General features: G+C 40.1%; 2 long non-coding RNA genes across 2 annotated transcripts in view; one reads left to right on the plus strand and one right to left on the minus strand.

Annotated features, from left to right (window-relative positions):
* Positions 1-2,372: 2,372 nt before the first annotated feature.
* On the minus strand, positions 2,373-13,403 carry LOC149317429 (uncharacterized). The gene is made up of 3 exons (XR_016280746.1): positions 13,288-13,403; positions 9,714-9,798; positions 2,373-2,431 (listed from the first exon to the last, which is right to left on the minus strand). It is a non-coding gene; the product is annotated as an uncharacterized LOC149317429 (long non-coding RNA).
* LOC149317430 (uncharacterized) overlaps positions 8,862-16,794 on the plus strand; it is a 20,250-nt gene continuing 12,317 nt past the window's right edge. Inside the window, exons 1-2 of the long non-coding RNA XR_016280745.1 lie at positions 8,862-9,149; positions 10,850-10,956. This is a non-coding gene — a long non-coding RNA (uncharacterized LOC149317430). The remainder of the gene's footprint in view (positions 9,150-10,849; positions 10,957-16,794) is intronic.

Genomic DNA, 16,794 nt, shown 5'->3' on the forward strand with positions numbered 1-16,794 from the left:
TCACATTTTTAATGCTCTCTTACATTAAAGATTTAATGTAAAAATTTAATGCTCTCTCCTTGAAAGCAGAAAACTAGCAGAACAGATTGAGTCAGAATTATTATTATTATTATTATTATTATTATTATTATTATTAACCTTTATTTATAAAGTGCTGTAAATTTACACAGCGCTGTACATACAATCTTTTTAATTAGACGGATCCCTGCCCTCAGGCTTACAATCTAAAAAGACATGAAACAAAAGGAGAAGGGAAAGGTGGTGGGGAAAGGGATGAGGTCTAGCAGTTCCTCTCTACCTCCGAGGCCTGTACCAAGGCAGATGGACTGGAGGGAGGGCTTGGCTTCATAATGGATGGTTAATCTTCTTCCAGGGAGGCCTGTTGGAGCTAGCCTGTCACTCTAGTAGCATAATACATATAAAGTATGTTTTGTTTCTGTTGTGTTGTCTTTGTTAGTTTTTAATTTTCAGGACTTGTTGGGGGGGGGGGGGGATGCAAATAAGTGATGCCTTCTTTGAGTCCAATGTGGTATGATCCATTCTAACACCCTGGAACTCACTTTGTTTCCATTTGATCAATCAGGCCCATAAAAGATCCATTATGGAATATGGCACAGTGCTCAGGCGGATGTATATTTCTCCAGGTTGATTGGGATCTTTAGCCATGATGTAGTGTGTGTGTACTCTGATCATCTGATCCTCCTACCATTAGGCAGAATGCATCTTGTATAACAAGAAGGAGAATCATTTATTATTGTTGTATTTTTACTTTCACAAGAGAGAAGTTTCTGGAATTTTCAGTCTCAAATGTAAACATATCTTTTAGTACTCTGTCCCATGACTTGTGGGGGTAGGGTACCATTCATGAATCTGCTTCAGGCAGCAAAATGTTTTAGGTCAGCCCTGAATTCTGTTAACACTCTGATTGGGGGCAGGTGGGCATATGCACACACATACACACAAACATACATGAAAGGAAAGACCAAATGAATGTATTAATCAAAGGAAAGCAAGCAGTGCTAAGGAAATCTGGTTAATGATGAAAGGTTTGCCTTTACAAATGCAATTTTTCTTTCCTCATGTTTAAATAGATTTTATATTCTATAGCCACTAAAAAAATTTAAGACTAACTAAATAGCTATAGCCTACAAGCTGCATAAGGGGGAAAAGGCTTTGATTACAGTAAAATTGCAGGAAAATGTGTCATTAAAAGGCATTGAACAGACATAAAACCTAACCTTTTGAGCTGAGGAATACTTAATATTCTCTTCATGATCATGCAAAGGGAAATTCTTTGGTATGGAATAGCTATTTTCCTGGTAAGGAGGCTATTTCATCAATGATTTATTCCTGAGAAGTAATAGGTCATTTAAAATGGTGGTTTAAAAAAGTTCGGCCTTTTTTGTTTAATTTTCTCACAGGCAGTTGGTAATTATCATGGTCTTGCAGTTTCTCTGGAATGCTGTGGAGGGTCAGATGGCAGTGGAACCCTGCTTTATAGGGTAATTAAGACAGTAGACATGGTTATTAAATACATCATGCTAAACTAAACTGGAATGCTGTGAAATAAAATCCAAAATCATAAATAAAACGTGGGTATTCTAGCGAAGAAAAAGGGGTAGAAGAAGAGGGGGAAGAGAGGTTTCCTGCAATCATCTTTGTAGTAAACAACATTGCCAGAGTGTTATCTGAAACTTTTGTTGTTTAAGTTCCTGAAGGTTTGTTAAATGTTGGAAGAACTTTTTTTAAGGAAAAATAAGTAATTTGAAATCTGAATGCTTCCATCACTGTGAGCTTTGAGATGTAGTACAGTAATCAAAATTCAGCTTCGTCGCTCTCACTGTATCTGAAGAATGTGAAATACCCCACAATGAATAGAACCTTCTGTGTTCTTAATTACCGAGCGTCATGCTCTGGAAAATATGTACCAGAATAGGATGATGAATGTAAGTTTAATGTGAAAAACAAAGGAAACTTGGAGAATCTCTTAGAGAGTACCATGGGACAGTGGCCTCTCTTTAAGGTCTTATCCAGGTGTATGCTCAGCTGCTTCATGTATGTCTCTTTGTACAGTTATATTTGTAACACACTGGAGGTCACTAAAAAAACACTGTAAAAACTATTATTTTTGCAGCTTTGGCTGCCAAAAGTTTCTCTCTCTTGCTCTCTCTCTCTCTTTCCTTGAATCCGTCAATTTAGACAACACTAACGGCACATTGTATATTGAGCATTCTCAGAATATCTAAACCATGGAAGAATTTCTCCTTAAAATCAAAACAAGAGGAAGGTAAATGAGAAAGGAACAAGCTTTATTTTTTGTCTTAAGAAATAATGATGAGTATGCAGTATTGCTTTAAAAAAAATCATTGCACATTAAAACCTTCCTCTCAGATTTTTACAATAAGTGGTCCATGATTCCAAAGGTTGTTGTCTACAGGAGAAAAGAAATATAAAGCTGGAATTAAATAGGCCACAACTGCATTAAAACAACATGCTACATATCAAAAATGTAGCCACAGCCAAAAAAAGCCTAACACCAAGCTCAGAGGAAAGCACATTGGGAAGAAGTTGTACCTATGCTCTGTCTCCTGTTCTGGTCTACAAAATCCACCTTAAAATCCATCCTGTCACAGAATTGTAGGGAGTTCTGCAGTGCTGGTGAGTGGGGTACTGAAGGATGCCCACTTCTGCCAGGAAGCAATGATGTACTGAGGAGTTGCAACAGGAACCTGCAATGATCTCTGCTTATGGTTGACGTGCTGCTCACTGGCAGGAGTGCGGCTATACACATCATCCTTCAGTGGACCACTCTATTCCTTGGTGCAGCACACTGTATTTTAAAGTGGTTTTCAGCGGCATTGGTAACACAATTGTAAATGTGAATAGGAAATAGTTACAAGTGTAGGGCTAACCTACAGCATTGTTAACTGACTGACAGGATTTCAGCCTAAATATTCAGATTTATTAATTTTTATCAACAGAATGGTTCAAACAGTTTTCATCTTTATCAGGAACAGATTGGTATCCAAGCTAAAGGGTCTTAATTGCCCTTTAAGAGGCTGTGCAGACATGTGGCTAAACGCCACTCGTTTTTGCCCCAGAAGGAGGCCATGGCAACCACACACCATGGCCTCCAGAGGAACCAAAAAGAACACGCTTCTGGGTGGGTTCTTTTTGCATCCTTGAAGTCTCCCCTACCTATCAAGGATGGTGTAGCAGGAATCATTCTAACCTATCCTACTGGGTTTTGCAGGTGAACTGACATAGAAAATTCAGTTTGCAGTGAAGCTAAACCTGGCAAATTACCCATTCCACTTGAGGACAATTAGTTGTGAAATAGGGTTCCAATCAAGCCACCTAAAAATCCTGTTGATTGTACCATGCCTTCACCACCATAGACAAAAGATACATTTTGGCTATGAAAAAGACCAGCTGAAGTGCCCCATTTTCATTGTCATTTCCAACACACAATGTGTTGTTTGCCTTCAAGTCATTTCCAACTCTCCCTCGGAGAGTGGTGGAGTGTCCTTCCTTGGAAGTCTTTAAACAGAGGCTGAATGGCCATCTGTCAGGGAAGCTTTGATTGAGAATTCCTGCATGGCAGGGGGTTGGACTGGATGGCCCTTCTGGTCTCTTCCAACTCCACGATTCTATGATTCTATGATTATTATCCATTGTGGTAACTATTCAGACACACACTCTGTCCATACTACCTCTTGCTGCTGTTCTTACATTCAACTACTTCTTTTGCCAAATGTTAGCATCAACCAACACAAGCACAGCATAATTCAGACAACTGATTAGATCCTAATTAATGCTCAGCAAAGGAAAGATGACGAAAACAGTCTTGAGCCATTTAAACAAAATATCATTCCAGTTGTGCCTCTGTATATACAGTGGGTGGACTGGACGTTCTCCCCACAAGTGAAATGAAAAGGGTTGGGAACAAAGCCTTCAGAGACTGATATAGACTCCTCCAGTTCTTGAGGAAATTACTTTATTGGACAAGAGATCACAGAGTCTCTCTCCATGATGGAGGATTATAAGATCTGTAGTGCACCAAAGTAGGTGTAGCACTACAAAGAAAAGGTTGAGAGGTGATATAGCCCTCTTTAAATATTTGAGAGGATATCATATTGTGGATGGAGCAAGCTTGTTTTCTGCAGCTCTAGAGAATAGAACCCAGAGTAATTGATTCAAACGACATGAAAAAAGATTCCACCTCAACATCAGGAAGAACTTCCTGACAGTTAGAGTTGTTCAATAGTGGAATACACCACCTCAGAGAATGGTGGAGTCTCCTTCTTTGGAGGTCTTTAAACAGAGGCTGGATGGCCCTCTATTGGGGATGCTTTGATTGAGATTTCCTGCATGGCAGGGGGTTGGACTGGGTGGCCCTTGTGGTCTCTTCCAATTCTATGATTCTATGATTCTATGAAGGCAATGGCAAATCTCCTCTGAACAAATCTTTATGATAGGGCTGCCTTGGGGTCACTGGATGGCCATCTGTCAGGAGTGCTTTCATTTTGAGTTCCTGCATGACAAGGGGTTTAGCCCCTGGCCAAAGAGTGATTTAAAAAAAAACTTTTTGGCAAGTCTTATGCTGACATTAGACATGAGAAGGGTGTACTGTCAAAACTTGGAAATGTGATCATGCTGGCTGAGGATTCTGGAAGTTACTGTTTCAAAAATGTAACTTTTCTAAAATCTGGCTCCTACCAAGCTAGCTGGCAGACCTCAGGCCAGCTGATAGATACTGGGAGTTGTAGTAAGTTTTCAAAGCTCTGGCTTTTCTTTGTTGCAAAAGCAACTCTTGCTTCCACTTTGGCAAAGGCTTCCCTTCCTATAGGCTTAGACATTAGTATGGGGACCTTCTGGCTTACGTACAGCCTAGGAGCCCATGCTTGTGGGTTTAGTGGGGAATTCATGGTATCACCAGAGGGAAAGAACCAGAGTATTTAAAAGAAAAGAAAAGAAAAAATATTTCCAGTTCTAGCTGTAAAACTAGAAGCCAAAATGTGTAGTTGACAGGCATGCAGCCAGATGACTTTAGATCACTAGCCTTTCCATCAGACCTGTCTTCCTATTTCCACATGGAACACATTTTAACTTAACAATGTGTAGTTTGGCAGAGAGATTGTTTTTCTTTGGCATTGAGTGGTTGTCTCATTTCTTCTGCTTTTTTAAAATGCATTTTCTGCCTGATTATATATATACAGAGGATATCAGCATTCTTTTGAACTTAAAAAAATGAGTCTTAGAATTTTTTTTAAAAAAAAGGAAAGGAAGAAGGGGGAAGTTTCACTTAAAACAATTATATTCTAGGGTTATTTGGGGGAATTTATATGCAGTTCATTGGAAGACCAGTAAGAGTAGCCTATCAGATTCTCAGTGTTTACTTAAATGGATATTTAACTGCTTATGAAATGCTGATTGTGCTGTCCAACCACAGGCACTGAGAAATCAGCCTTAAAACAGAAAATTGAACTGGCACCCCAATACTGCACATGTTATATACTAGTGGTTCATAGCCTTTGGCCCTCCAGATGATTTGGCCTCCCTGAAGCCCCAGCCAGTATTGCAAGTGTGCAAGGATTTGGGAGGCTGACATCCAAAACATCTGGAGGACAAAGAGAACCCATGTTCTACAGATATAAAGTCACTGAGTTTTTCACATAATATTCATAATCCACTTAGCTTCTTTGCATGTATCTCCAGACTTGAATGGGAACAGAGTTACTGTTGTTATTGTTGTTGTTTTTAAACTAATGTTCTAGCTGGGATAAGGAAGTGGCTAGGAATGGGGCTGAGTTGAAGCTGAATGTCTGAGTTCAGAACACAACAGTTTTGGCTATCTCCTTAAAAGGATTACATGCTTGGACCATAAGACTCAAACTTGACGATCTATTCTCAGAGCTTCCTGGCTGTGAATTATAGAATCATGGAGCTGGAAGAGACCTCAAGGGCCATCTGGTCCAATTCCCTTCGATGCTGGAGTACACAGGCAAAGCAATTCCGACAGATGGACATCCAGCCTCCATTTAAAAACCTCAAAAGAAGGAGACTCCACCACATTCTGAGGCAGTGTATTTCACTATCAGGAAGTTGTCCAAGCTTGTTAAATTGCTCCCTGTTAAATTTAGGTCTAGAAATTGTGCAACGGTACTTTGTAAGCTGGAAGAAAAAATATTCCATAAGTGCTGTAGTTTCACCATTCACCAAGTTTCCTCCATGGAAGGAGGACACACCTTCCTGCATTTAAATACAACTCAGCTTCTACTATTCTGCTACTGGTGTGCATCATCAAAAGTTCTCTAAGGCGGGTTACAGACCGCCACTTACGACGCGCTCCATGCATGCTAGGGTTAGGAAGGGGCGTGGTAGGGTTAGGAAGAGTTGCCTCTTCCTAACCAGCCCTGGCCCCAACATGCGCGGAGCGCGTCGTAAATGGCGGCACCCATCCACATGGGTGCCGCCATTTTGACGTCTTGGACGCATAGCGTCCAGACGTGTCGCAGCGGAAGTGACGCTGCGAGGGCGCGCTTTGCCCCTCGCGGTGCCACTTCCGCGTTTTGAAAAGGAGTGCCATTTCGGCGCTCCTTTTTCGCTGCGCCGGGAAGCCTCGCGGTCTGGCCGCTTGAGGGCGGTCTGTAACGCACCCATGTATCAAATTATTGTCTTTATAATGTGGGAAGCCCCAACCCATCAGAAGTGCCTACCCTATAATGTCCCAAAGCCATATTCCATGGTATAACTCCATCCTGTAACTTTATTGGGTATGAGAGACTAGTAGTCAAGGCACAGCCTGACTTTTCAGGTACTATAAATGTAGAGTTCGGAACAAATTACTTTTTTGAATTATAGGTCCCTGACCTGGGGATTTTAGTGCAAAATGGTAAATTTTCCATGTACTGAATAGTGGCAAATGAGAAGATAAATAGGGAGAAGGGAAGCCAGTTATTATTATTATTATTATTATTATTATTATTATTAACCTTTATTTATAAAGCGCTGTAAATTTACACAGCGCTGTACATACAATCTTTTTAATTGGACGGTTCCCTGCCCTAAGGCTTACAATCTAAAAAGACATGAAACAAAAGGAGAAGGGGAAGGGGATGAGGGCCAACAGTTCTTCTCTACCTCTGAGGCCTGGATCAGGGGAGATGGACTGGAGGGAGGACATAGCAATACAGGAAATGATTCAATAAAACAGGCAACAAAGGAACATCAAATAGCAATTTGATTCTGCTCTATTATTATGTGAACTTGTCCAAAGAGGTGGTGAGGAATCTAAACAACCAAACAAAAAAATTCCTGTTTGCTGGCAACATTGCTACATGCTACATCAGAAGCTGCCTCAGTGCTAGGTATATTTAATATGCTACTTGGGAGGCAGCATGATTAGTAGGGGGAGAGCTTCATTTTGTGAATGCACTTTTCCTCATACCTCTCTGGATTGAGCCCCTCTTTTTAATGGGAATGTTTAAGTGCTGTGTTTGTGAAATCAGGTTTGAAAGTGTCCCCCTAAAACCCTCAACCAGCTCTTCACTTTTATTTGTGCATTCAGTGAGGCTTGCTCCCAGGTAGGTGTGCATAGGGTTGCAGCCTTTGTTTTATTTCCAAGGAGCACTAAAATCCCTAGAATCCCACAGGCCAGAGATCTATAGTTTTTTGTTCCATGCCAGAGGAAGTATATGTTCTCCAAGTAAGCACAATACTACCAATCTCTATTTACTAAACTTTTTATGTTATTACACTGAAATGTTTACTCTTTCTGTCTGCCCTCTTTGTTAATTTAAGGTGCTTAAAGAGGAGACAATCTGCCTTGTCTATTGTTTAATTATTGCATGGTTTAAACCTGTACTTTTATTGTACTCTCTGATATTAATTGGACATGGCTGTGTATGTATCTTTAAACAAATGAGACTATTTAGAGACTGTGAGAGAGAGAAAAGAAGGAACGATCAATCTATTAATGTTCTCTGTGTCTGTTTCCCAGTCTCTGGCCCTATTTGTCTAAAATGTATTTATAGCGCTCAGAAGAAGTCAAATGGAATGCTACTTATTCAGACATTTGCTGCTGATTTATCCATTTCTGGCTATTTCAGCAGGAAAGCTAAAGGAGCAGAAATGCAAATGTGTGAGGCATTGGTTCCACATGCAGTGGAACAGACCATTGCTCCAGCTACTGTTGTGAGACCAGATAGATCTACTGCTGCCTACATATAAAGAGAACCATTAAGGAGAAGTTGTTTATTTCTGCTTCTGCTGAAATCATAAACACCAGCCATGAGCCTGACAGCACAAGCTGTGCCACCGTAAATTCTAGTACTTTGCCGGCCATTCCGAGCTGCCCAGTAAAAGTTACTGTAGCTAAATCCCATATACATTTCATGAAATAATCCTGCTTAGAAGATGGTATCATATTCACGCACAGCAGGGTGTGCAAAAGCCTATAAATCAAAATGTAGAATCTGAAATCTCTCTCCTCCCTCCCTCCCCCCTTCTCTCTCTCTCTCTCTCTCTCTCTCTCTCTCTATATATATATATATATATATATATATATATATATAAAAATCTGTGGAAATTTAACCATGACCCTTTGCCAGACAATAGGCCTTCATGTGTTTTGTAGTTTAGCAGACACCAAGGAATTTTGTTTGGAAGTGATAGCTACTGTCTATGTAATATTTAGGACCTATTCAAGAAGCATCTGGCAGAAAATAAAAGCGTTTCCTCCTCTAACATATGCTAAAGAAGGATGTGGTCCTATGCCTGCTCCTCCTCTTCTGACTTCTTGCAAATAGCACAACATAAGAGACAGTTGTTTCTGGCTACCCTGCTGCCTGTCATGGCTGTCAAGTGAAATCCCATGAATTATTGCTGTTCCAGATGTGAGAGATTTCCAGGCTGCCTTAAACTGCCTGTGGTTTGTGGTAGTGGAGAGAGGAGAAAGGAGATTAAACTTCATCTCATCAGCGCAATCTGAAAAGATCACACAGAGGACTAATAATCACAGCTTTCTCCTTCCAAAGCCAGACTGGAGAGGCGTTCCTGTTTTTGTTTCAGGGCTATGTCACATTAAGCCTGTTGGAAGACATTGATTAAGGTCAAACCATATTTAAAGAACACCAGAAATTGAAAAGGTAAAGAAAAGAAAGAAAATTAGCTTTCCGTTCTTCTACTCCATTTAAATTCTTTAAACTACTACTCCTACTATTAGCGCTGCTGCTGCTACTTCTGCTGCTAGTATAGATTACTACTATTATTATGGTGCATTTCTCTTCCACTATATGGGAAAATGAAAACCCAGTGAATAGTGTTGCGTCAACGTAAGTTGTTAGACCTCTTTGCTTGTGGTTGCAAAGGAAAGAAATGTTTGCTTGAAATTAGGAGTCTCACTAATTCTAAGGGAATATTCATACAGTAGTGAGGCAGTACAGCTTGTATTTCTTTTAGGGATTTTGGACTCATGCAGATTTTTCTGTAAAGAGCTACATTGAGGGTGGAGGGGGAGTGACTATATGTGGGGAGGGAAAACAGCTTAACATACCATTTAATATGAGAGTTTCATGCCATACACATTTGTTTATTGAGGTTTAGATTAACCAGAATGCATCATGGTAAAGTATACTTCTTTAGCATCACTCACGGAAATATCTGAAAGTGTTCATGCAAAACCGTATCAAGAATTTCAAAAAGTGACATACCAGTTTAACTGCAGTTTTCATAACTCTTTCCAGAATGATTCTGAAAATCAATTATGACCACTTCTGCCATACACTGTTTTAAGTCCTAAGGGAGAAAACCTAAATAAGTCATTACATTCCCATTCTCTTTGATGTAAAGAAACATATACATAGCACCTGGAAATTATAATTTAAATTATAGTTGGGACTCAATCTAACATTCTGTTTTAAACACACACATGCGTGCGCACACACGCACACATACACACACACTTTTCTGAAATTGTTACCACCAGAACTCGAGTCTTAAAGAAATCAAAAGACATTGCTTTTTTTTGCCCAAGCCCTATTAGAAAATATTAATTATAGATAACAAAAAATACAGTGCTCAAAGAACACCTGGAAAAAATTAACAAGCGTATGTGTCTTAGATCAGACCATAATTGCCCTGAGTCGACCTATGCAGCTTTTTGGAAAGCTGACGTAGCCAATGTAAGTAATAATGTTGGCTACCAGATGTAAAACCAACCTCCAAGGCCAGTTTCCCTTTCCATTTGAGATCAGGCATTTCACAAAAGGCTCACTAATGTGGAGGGATACCAGTAAAACAGTGATGAAAACCACAGGTACAACTGCCTGTAAGTGGCTCACATGAAAAGCATTTACTGCTTTTCATGTACATATATTAAACGATAGTGGGAAAGAACCCTTCACCGAAATGCATTAATTATTTGACACTGTGGTTTTTTTTAGCCTTTTTTTCCTTTTTCCTGTTTTATTTCTCTCTCTCTCTTTCTTTGTAATTTGCAACTGGATGCAAGAGAAAGATTACAGCTGGAAAAAAATGATCATCCTACTTGAGGGAAGCTCATCGAGTCTTTTTTTATGTTCTGTGTGAAGTTGTCTTGAACTGAAACCTCTGCTCCTTAAGGATTAAGGGATTGAAAAGCAAAGACTGAAGCTGCTGTAATTTAAACCCAGTCATTCTCTAGCACAAAGGTGCAAAATGGGCTAAGCCAACCTGCTTCTTTGAGAGTTTGGCTAAGAAATAATTTCACCTTTTGAAAGTTTTGTACTATTAACATTCCAAAGGCACCATTATTTTTAAACTGCCCCCCCCTTCTTTTTTTTTTTCCCTCCCTGGTTCTGTGCCTCAGATCAGAACTGCAAGACACTTCTCTGGGTGGACATGGTTTCAAATTGCAGTTTACTACATCGCTGAAAAATGCCATCTATGCGATATGCAGAGAGATAAATCTTGAAGGTAAATTTCATCAATGAATGTCACTGAGGTGGGTTTTCTTGTTTATAAATGTTATCTTGCCTCCATAAATACTTTCGTAGGTTGCTCTTTCCAAGTAGTTTTAAAACTAGTTGCTGGAGAGACTTGAAAATGATCAAATGAAACAAAACTTCTTCCAAAGACTCTGTGCTCAAGAGAAGGGAGACCATTATGTTATACTGAAGATAATTAATACATTCACTAGACAGAAAGGGGGGGGGGGACTACAGTTAATTACATGGCAACTGATTGTAGGTTCTGAGTTTCAATAACAAAAGGGCTGAATCCACATTTCAGGTTCTCTCTCCTTTTTTTTTTTTAAAAAAAAAGGCAAAGCTTGACACAGAGAAAGAGTTTGTTGTGTTTGTGTACCTTGAAATTATTTCTACTTTATGTTGACTCTAAAGTGAATCTATCATAGGGTTTCCTTGCCAAGATTTGTTCAAATGAGGTTTGCCATTGCCTTTCTCAGAGGTTGAGAGCATGTGACTTGCCAAAGGTCACCCAGTGGGTTTCATGGCCAAGTGAGAAATCAAACCCTGGTCTCCAGAGTCATAGTCCAACACTCAAACCACTATGCCACACTGGTTCTCAGTGAAAGATTCTAACTGAAGTAAACACTTTAAAATGGGCTGGAAAAATCTGCCTTTATCATAAGGCAAGAAGAGGCCATTAATCTAGAATTGTAATTCATATAATGTGGCTGTATCACACATTTCTGTGGGTTCACAAGTTCACGCACACACACACACATACAGAGCGGTGACCTTTGGGGGAGTGAATCCACTCTGGGTTTCATTCTGCCATACTACCAAACCAAGAACTTTGAGAACTTCTTCAGATGAAAATCCAGAATTGATTCACTATCACACTGACATGAGAGTCATCAGCTGCTAATCCCAGTGCATAAACCCACATATCAGAATAAAGTGGCCATGTTAAGGTGAAAGGATGGATTGTAGATCTTTATATTACAATTTGGTAAAGATGCTAGTTTTGAATCTTAAGTGTATTGTCACACGTATTAGTGCTTTTATGCAATTTTAAATGCCCACGCTCATCCCTATGAATTCCTGGAAATGCAGGTTTGTGAGGCAGTTGCAGTTTTCTAAGAAGCCAGTACAATTATATAACTCAGGAGAGCATACTTGAGGTTTTTAGTAGAAAATTCTAAGTTTTTCATAAAAATACAAATCCCAAGATTCTATGGGATACAGCAATGGTAATTAATGTGGTATCTAACTATCCTGATTGGGTAGTTTGGATTCACCTCAGATGTACATACAAATATATTTTATTTATTTATTAAAATATTTATATCTCATCTTCTATCCAACAGTCTCAGTGTACAATAAAATAAGTTTCAACAGTTTAAAACAATTTAAAACAATAAAAATATTTTAAAAGTCAAAAGCATATGTAGCCATTTGACACTTAAAACAAGATAAATTTAAAACAGGATGGCATGGGTCCAGGCTGTCTGAAAGACCATGGAGATTATCACACGGGTTTCTGCCCAGCCGCAGAGTGAACTGAAACTTTGAGAGGGGAAAAATCAGATTGGGTGTTCACACACTTCCATCTTCAGACCAGAGACATTGTGACCCGATCCTAGTCAGATCCATCCCCAACCTGTCCTAATCCTGTCCCGAAGGATGGGATTGGGACAGATAAGGGACGGATCTAGCTAAAATCAGGTCACAACACCTCTGGTCTGAGGATGAAGGTGTGAAATAACACCTGATTTGAAAACAAATTTCCCAAAGTTTCAGTTCATTCTGGGGCCAGGCAGAAGCCCAAGCAATAATTTCCCATGTCTCCCAATATGAGCCTGCCTGAATTTAAAGATCCTCAGGGGAAGGCTTTCTCTCAGTCTCACCACCATCACAGCCACATTTGGCGAGGCTATGGGAAAGAGCCTCCTTAAAAGCTGCTCCCTGCCATAGGAAACTATTAGCCTCCTTTCTGCTCTCCTTGTGCTAACAGGCAAAGACCTTTCTGTTTATCTAGGCCTTTGCATGATAACAGTCTAGTACAGAAGTTCTTTTTAATCAAGATTGTGTTGGATTTGTGACTGTTTATTAAATTGTTTTATAAGTCTTGTACTAATATTAGCACACCCTGCATACCCCTCGCTTAGGGGTGCCATAATTCTGTACCACAAAATTGGGGAAATGTAGGACATTCAAGAAAGATGGAGGACACACCCAACCAAGGGCCAAAAACTAAAAAATTAAGCCCCCATATCAAGCCCCCAGGGAGGTGGATGCAGCACAGAAGGCCAAGCACCCACCCTGAGCCCCTTTACCTTACCTTCTGGGGCCTTGGTTGAGTCCTTGAGTGGGATACCACCTCCTCCAGCCCCAGGGAGGCTTAGCTGGCCATGCTGGTCCTTCTGGGGAGGAGGCAAACAGAGGCATGAAGACCGAGAGTCCATCTTGGAGGAGGAGAATTTCTGCCTTGTTCCAGCCACATTTTCTCCAGTAGACAAGATTGACAAAATATGGCCTGGAACAAGAGAGGAATCTGGGACTGGAGGATCAAAAATGCCCAGCCGGAACAGGACAGTTTTTGGACCCTCCAATCTGGGATTGTCCTTCCAAAAACTGGGAAATGGCAACCCTACCCTCACTGGATTTGAGGTCCCCCATATTTTCATATTTCATATCTGGAGGCAGCATGTTCTTAACAAGTCATGATGACCTTTAGTAACACTAGGTGAGATTACCAGGAAATAAAGAGTGAGACCCAAGGTATGAGTACAATCCACATAATAATCCACATAATCAAAGCTAAAAGGGTGTACTAATAGCTCCTTCCTTCCACCCGGTCATTTTGCATTTCCTCTTGCACCCAAAACAGTAACCCAACCTCTCTGGCTGTCCCCTGCCATGTTCCTAGACACTTCATTTTGTCCAGTCACCCTGGTGTTGTCCTGATCCAGTCACTGCTTTTGTCACCTTGAGGCTGAAGCCATAAACCAGTCTGGAATCCCATTGTTGATCCCTGGAAAAGAAATTCAGCCTTTGTTACCTTACAAGATAGCAAATCCCCAGAGGCTATTTTTCAGGTATAAATATTGGCCTCAAAAATTTGGAGCTTTATCGCATTGGCTCCTTCCGTTCCGTTCTGAGCATGGAACAGAAGGAGCAGGGACGAGTGCGGAACGAGTGGGGGACGGATTTTACCGCACGCACCCGTCCCTCACTCATTCCGTTCCCCCTCTCTTTCGTTCTCAATCCGTTCCAGAGGGGGAAATTTTTGAGAACTGTTCTGAACAGTTCTCAAAAAGCGTTCCCTCTGGAACGGAATGGGCAGGGAAGAGATGGGAAACGGAATGAGTGAGGGACGGGTGTGTGCAGTAAAATCCATCGCCCACTCGTTCCGTTTCCTGCCGGGCCGGGCCAAGAACCCAGTGTGATAAAGTTCCTAGTCTCAGCATACTCACAGTACACATACAATTGTCCCAGGCTACATTCCATCACCAGACTGAGCCAATCCAGCTTTCAATGGTCTGCTTTTTAACAGGTAATTATCACCCTCGCTTAAACCCCTCCAATTCTGCTATCCAGTTTCCATATATCCATTTTCTTTAGTTATGGATGCTGTGTCTGTGTGAATTGCTGGTGTGTGTGTGTGTGTGTGTGTGTGAGAGAGAGAGAGAGAGAGAGAGAGAGAGAGAGAGAGAGAGATTGCCTTCTGCATTTTTGTAATAAAACTTACTTAATTCACCCCAAACCTGGAGTTCTCCTCAGTTATTACTGCTATATACAGTTGCAGATGGTCCTAAAGGTTACCCAGTCTCTTGCAAAAGCTAATTTCCCCAACAATTACAGTAAAACTGTCATATTTGGAGGGGACCTCCCAGTCCCCCACCCCAAACTTTCTTTGGGTAACCTTTGTGTAACCTAGCTATATTTTTAACTGTATTTGGGTTTACCTCAAATTGTTTGCTGGCTTGGGCTCCATATTGAGAGAAAGTTGGCAGTTTAAAAAAATTAGCAGTTAAAACAACTTAAGAAGACTCCCTTGTGCAGATTTGGCCAAAATCAATCACACACACACCCCCACCCCAAATAAACAGTTTGTTTAAGCCACATTGAATTCCAGACTTTGGGGAAAGAATAGCAGGATATAAATAAAATGATGAAGGGCTTAATTGATTGATTCAGTACATAGCCATGATTTAACTTGGTTCCAGAGTGACAACAGCATTGGTGCCAATCAGGCCTCTAAGGGATAGTGTTCCATAATACCAGAGAAGCCATATTAATGATGTGATATAAGATAGATAGGGTTCTGTTTTAAATTCCAGTTACTTGCCAGTTGGACTTCCAGGGTGGAAGGAACCCTCAACAAGGTTTTCTGAGAAGGCCTTATCAATAGAAAGAGAAGAATGTCAAAGTGATTTTTAAAAGCACAGAAGAAGGGTCAGCAAAAATACTGGCAACTGTACATTAAAGCAGGGTCTATAGATATATAATCTATACCTTTGTATAGGAAATGAGGCAAACAGCCTTTAGCCATAATATTTCAAGTTTTTCTCATTAATAAATGCAATAACCAAATTCTGAAAGATTTACTTTTTCTAGCATAAACATGTTATGTGTGTCTTTTGTTGGGAGGGATCCTTCAGTTTTACTAATGGGCAACTGATAGGAATCTTTCCTGCCCTAACTCACCTTCAACTAAAATTTCACTGGGATTATTCATTCATTTTATCCAGGATGCCCTCTAGATATCCCAAAATCTTATCCCACAGTCAGATCAGTTTTCAGCATGACAAGAGGATTGTAATGTTTCCTGTTCACCTCATCAAACACTAGAAATTGCTCTGGCATACAGACGGAGCAGTCGGCTGACCACTTCTCCAGATGGCCAACTGTAACACATTTTGAATTGGCTTCTTGCCCGGGGCGATTTTGGGATGAGATGAACCAGTCATCAGACATGAAAGAGTGAGATTCAGAGAACTGAAGTGTACATAAACTCACTGAGTCTCCTGTCCTATTTCTGATATATCAATTTGCTTTCTGTAAAATGGGAATAAGTTCTTTTATGGAGCAGAAGTGATTGCAATAGTATGTTAGGTATATAATAACCCTGGATGCAATCCACTCAGTAGTAGACCATAGAAAAGTCCATTAATTTATGAAAGAAAATGTTAAACTAACTGTAATCCTATAATATATGTATAATCCTAAACATAAAGGAAAAGCTTCATTGAACTCTGTGGTACTCCTTCTATATAATGAGTCACAGAACTGGGCTATATCCAGGGGTATAGCAATGAGGACATTATCCCCAAAAGAATTCAACTCCCCAGAAATTTCTCTTCAGCCTTCAAACTTCTAGCATTTCAAAGACATTCACACCTAGATCCCCCACATTTGCTGCGTTCACATTCCCTTAGTAACTTTGCCTGCCCCTTTTCTTTGAAAGCCTAAGCTATGTCTCTAAGTATTCAACTGACATTTTAAGTTACTACAATGGTAGAAATTTGGGGACTAAAAAGAAATTTCATCTAGTATGCTTTCATTTTGTTACCTTCCCACCACCACAACCATTTGTAATTTTTCCCCTGGGCTAGATCTCTTTCCTAGAAAAAATAAATAGAGACTGCTTTTGCTGTTATTTGTTTAATTATAACACATCCAGGGCAGCTAGCAATAGCAAGTGCATAAGGAAGGAAGAAATTCTTTACTAAAACACAATATAAAAAGAAATAAATTATAAACACAAAAAACAATACAAAATCCAGCACTTAAATTCTGTTTAGCAACAGACCAGTTTATATTCCAAGGCCCAGCCAAATAAAGA

This window comes from Sceloporus occidentalis, unplaced genomic scaffold, assembly GCF_023333645.1.
Source record: "Sceloporus occidentalis isolate IW3139 unplaced genomic scaffold, rSceOcc1.0.p SCAF_3, whole genome shotgun sequence".
Lineage (NCBI taxonomy): Eukaryota > Metazoa > Chordata > Lepidosauria > Squamata > Phrynosomatidae > Sceloporus > Sceloporus occidentalis.